Source organism: Alligator sinensis, unplaced genomic scaffold (assembly GCF_000455745.1).
Source record: "Alligator sinensis unplaced genomic scaffold, ASM45574v1 scaffold876_1, whole genome shotgun sequence".
NCBI lineage: Eukaryota > Metazoa > Chordata > Crocodylia > Alligatoridae > Alligator > Alligator sinensis.
The window spans coordinates 167,792-173,113 of NW_005841938.1; positions in this window are offsets into that span (position 1 = coordinate 167,792).

The window sequence follows — 5,322 nt, forward strand, 5'->3', positions numbered from 1 at the left end:
ACCTTTTTAACAAATTCTTTGCCTCCATTTTTCTGAGCAGGGACCGGGACATCTCCACCATCAGGATTCAGGATGGATTTGGGAGTGACTCCTCCAGACCCAGGGTCAGGGAGGACTGAGTTAAGGAACTTCTGGAGGGACTGGACATGTTCAAATCAGCAGGTCCAGATGATCTCTACCCCAGGGTGCTGAGGGAATTGGCAGGGGTCACTGCGAGGCCCCTGGCATAGCTTTACGAGCACTCATGGTGCTCTGGCCAGGTGCCAGAAGGCTGGAAGAAGGCCAATGTGGTCCCCATTTTCAAAAAAGGGGGGAGGGAGGACCCAGGCAACTATAGGCCCGTTAGTCTTACCTCGGTCCTAGGGAAGCTCTTTGAGAAAATTATCCAGGATCACATCTGTGAGGGACCAGCAGGGGAGATGATGCTCAAGGGCAACCAGCATGGGTTCATTAGGTGCAGGTCCTGTCAAAACAACCTGATTGCCTTCTACAATCAGGTCACAATATCCTTGGATGCAGATGTCGTGGTGGATGTAGTCCTTCTGGACTTCAGGAAGGCCTTCGACACTGTCTCCTACCCCATTCTCATTAAAAACCTAAGTGACTGTGGCACTGATGCCTACACAGTCAGATGGGTTGCAAATTGGCTAGGCTGCAGCACCCAGAGAGTGGTGGTGGACGGGTCATATTCGACCTGGAGAGATGTGGACAGTGGAGTCCCCCAGGGCTCGGTCCTCGGGCCCGCACTGTTCAGTTTCTTTATCAGCAACTTGGATGAGGGGGTGAAAAGCACCTTGTTCAAATTCACTGACTACACCAAGATTTGGGGTGAAGTGAGCATGCTAGAAGGGAGGGACAGGATACAACTGGACCTGGACAGGTTACAGGGGTGGGTGAATGAGAATAGGCTGGGATTCAATACTGACAAGTGTAGGGTACTGCACTTGTGCAGAAAGAACCAGCAGCAGACCTACAGGCTGGGAATTCCCTTCTCAAAAGCATGGTGGCAGAAAAAGATCTTGGAGTCACCGATTCTAAAATGAACATGGACTGACAGTGTGAGGACGCGGTCAGGAAGGCCAACTGCACCTTGTCATGTATCCACAGATGCATCAGGAGAAGGTCCAAGGAGATGATCCTCCCCCTCTATGTGACACTGGTCAGGCTGCAGTTGGAGTACTGTGTCCAGTTCTGGGCACCGCACTTCAGGAGGGATGTGGACAGCATTGAGAGGGTCCAGAGGAGGGCCACCCGCATGGTCAGGGGACAGCAGGGCAGACCCTACAAGAGAGGCTACGGGGCCTGAAACTGTTCAGCCTTCACAAGAGAAGGCTGAGAGGGGATCTACCATAAACTTACCTGGGACCACAGGGGAATGGGTTCCCCTGAGCACCTCCTGGAGTAACAAGGAATAATGGCCACGAGTTGATTGAGAGTAGGAACAGGCTAGACATCAGGAAGCACTACTTCACAGTCAGGGCGCCTAGGATCTGGAACCAGCTTCCAAGGGAAGTGATGCTGGCTCCTACCTTAGGGGTCTTTAAAAGGAGGCTTGATAATTACCTAGGTGGGGTCATATGAGCTTAAATTTACCAGGGGTCATATGAGCCCAGTATTCATTCCTGCCCATGGCAGGGGGTCGGACTTGATGATCTGCTCAAGTCCCTTCCAACCCTACATCTATGAACCTATGAACCCCATGTTGCTCAGCCCCTCTAGGCTTATCCATTATCCACTGCCTACCCAAGTCAAGGTATCTGAAATATATGACAGAGGACATGGTCACAGCTAATCCTTGCTTCCATGCTTTACTCCTATTTGAAGAATAACCTTCTTCCGAGCTCAGGCTTCAGATCACAGCGAGTTGGTGCCATGTTCTGCTGGATGCTGTTATGCAAGGAATTGGTTTGGGTTTTTCCAGGCTGCTCAAGGGTCTGGCCTTCCAGGATCCAAAGCTCTGGGGTGGCCCTGCCTTGCACACCATCTGGGGCTGGGGTCACTGATGTTGTCACTCCCTAACACAGAGCTAGGAGCCTTCAAGTCCTGGGAACTCCAACAGCAGCCCTGGGGGACGTGGGGTTAAGTGCCTACTCCAACACATGTTGAATGTTTTTTAGAAAGTAAGTGTTCCTGTGAGACAGTGAAGAACCCTTCCCTCCCATCCAAAGCCTACCCAGTGACTTGGTGGCCAGGGCACTCTCCTGGGTTGTGGGATGCTGAGATTTGAGTCCTTGCGGTGAGTCACATCGCACAGGGACTAGAACCTGGGTCTCAGATGATCTTTAAGCTAAGCACATGCTATAAGGGGCCTGGCTGGGGCTGGGGCTGGGGGTTGGTCATTGGGGGTTAGTAATATAGAGTATGCACCTATCCAGTTCCAAGAGCATGGTAATATCAAGGCGTCAGTGGAGATGTAGCCTTTTGTCACAAGCAAGACATTTAATAATTGGCTGTGGCATCTGTGATGTGCTGGTACAGGCTGGGGGCTGACTGGCTAAGCAACAGCTCTGCAGAAAAGGACCTGGGGACTACAGTAGACAAAAGGCTGAATATGAGCCAACAGTGTTGCCTGACAGCATACTGGCCTGCATTGGTAGGAGCATTGCCAGCAGGTCTAGGGAAGTGATTCTTCCCCTCTATTCAGCACTGGTGACGCCACATCTGGAGTACTGTGTCCAGTTCTGGGTCGCCACTACAGAAAGGATGTGGAGAAATTTTTGAGTCCAACAGAGGGCAACAAAAATGATTAGGGGACTGGAGCACATGACTGATGAAGAGGGGCTGAAGGAACTGGGCTTATTTAGCCTGCAGAAGGGAAGACAGAGGGGATTTAATAGGAGCCTTCAACTACCTGAAGGCTGGTTCCAAAGAGGATGGAACTGGACTGTTCTCAGCGGTGGCAAATGACAGAACAAGGGACGACGGTCTCAAATAGCAGCAAGGGAAATGTAAATTGGATATTAGGAAAAACTCTCTGGCTAGGAGGTCGGTGAAGAACTGCAACAGGTTACCCAGAGAGGTGGTGCAATCTCCATCCCTGGAGGTTTTTAAGACCCGGCTCGACAAAGCCAGGATGATCTAGTTGGGGATGGCCATGCTTTGGTCACCAGCGGGTGGGGGGAAGGGGAGGGACTAGATAACCTTCTCAGGTCCCTTCCAACCCTAGTTTTATATGATACTACGTGGCACTGGTCTGTGGGATCAACTCCCTTCCAGGCTGGGTCACTGCCTAGCTTTCAAGAAAAGCTCCCAATAGCGAGCATTGCCAAAATAACAGATATTGCAGCAGTTTTTGCTGTAGTGGCACCCAAACATCTCACACAGAAGGACAATAGCTGGGACATAGGAACCGCAACTAAGGCAGTGATTGGTGACTCTCATGGCTCCATTTTCACTTCTTCTAGTAGAAAGTGGGTGCCAGGGCTGTTGCAGAGAGACCAGATTTGTCAACAGAGGGACCAGGACCATGCAGGTGCTCCTTTGGCTCTGGGTTCTCTTCCCAGGTGAGTGTGACATGGGCTGTTTGGGAATACCTGGAAATGCCTTGAAGTGACTGGGCTGGGGCAGGCTGCAAGTACTTCTGGCATCCTCCCTGCAGCTTGGACGCCCCCGCTGCTGTGTGTTGTACTCAGAGCTGGATCCACAAGGTCACTCGGCAGCTGGAGCTTCCAAACTACGCAGGGCAATAAGGATCTCGGTGTGAAGTCTAAACCAACAGTGTCCTCTGTGCTGAGGAATCTTCCCATGGAGACGGTTCAGTGGTGTGAGCTCAGGATTTTAGCACAAGTCTCAGGATATTTGCTGGTTTTCTTAGTGACTTCACTCCTGAAGTTATATGATAAGGCAGACTCTTAGCTGAGTCCAACAAAGAAAAGAGTAAGATTTTTAGCTTTCATTCTTGCAGAGAGAAGCTGAAACTGTGTTTGGATGGCAGCTTCCCCAGCCAGTTATCAGAAAGAAGAAAAAAGAAACAAAAAGATATTTTGAAGGGGAAACCCGTAAATCACCCAGATGAAATGGAAATACAAGTGAGAGGTCATTTTAACCTCAAAAATTTAACATTTAAAATTTTGTTTCTAGTTGTCCAATCCAGACTGTGCATTGCTCGGCTCCATTTCAAGCCCACTTTTCCGGCTCCAAAACGATACAACCGTATTTAACACTGAAGTTTTCCTCCAGAAAATGTTCTCACAAGGAAAACTTTTTAGTTGGAAAGATTGAGTCCCAGCACTGCCCCCACCACATATACCCAAGCAGGGCACACGCTTCAGCATCCCCTGCCCTAAAAATCCTCATATGCCCTGCCCACGGGGATGGAGCATCATTGCAGGGAGAAAGGCTCAGGGATTCCCTGTCTCCTGCACAGGCTGGGTGTTGACAGGATCTGGTGATGGGCCCCAGGACAGCAATGGGCCCTGAAGGCACATTGAGGTCTGTGATGCCCAGGTATGACAGAGACTAATGAGCCACAAATCCTCGTCATAATTAGAAAATGAAAGAATACTCATTGCCTGGTGTCTCCTACTTTGAGCCAGCAATGGTGGCATCAGGCCAGTAAGCAAAGGGAGGGGAGCAAGAAGCTCAGTTTGATGGTGCACATTCTGAGGAAGAGACTATTCAGGGGTATTTGCCCCTGATTACAGGTGTGGGGGGTTCTTCTTCTTATCTATTTGCTGCCCCCATAGGGACTGGATAAGGATGACAAATATCTCAGCATTTCTCAGCTCTGTCCCTGCAGCCAAACACATCAGAGGCCAAAGCAATCCCTGCACTAGTCCTCACTGCTGGGGCATGGAAATGTCTGTGCCTCCACAGCGATAGACATTATGACACTGATAGATCGTAACACAGTGACGGGCCATGAGATGGTGATAGGCCTTGAGCATAGGTCGGTGTCTGTGACATGCCACTATGGGAAAGGCTATGAAGAGTATCCGAAATTCTGGTGCAGAGACAGGATATTATCATGCTTCAATGAGTGCATCCTACAGACCACAGGGTCAGAGGCCACAATGCGCCAAGACCGACTCTCCATCCAGGACAACCACACCCAGCACACCATCATGGCGACCATGGAGAATCGGACCAGAGCAGACAGCGGCATCCACCTGTGCGGGATAAATATGCCGCTTGATTTTGATCCCACACATGCTGTGGAAGTGACGAAAGATAAAAGATTAAAAAATCCACTAGCTGGGGTCTCCTGCCTTGCATTAGGCAAGTCTCCCCATAGTTTCATAGTTTCATAGCAGCCAGGGTCAGGAGGGACCTGAACAGATCATCTAGCCTGACCCCCTGCCGCAGGCAGGAATGAATGCTGGG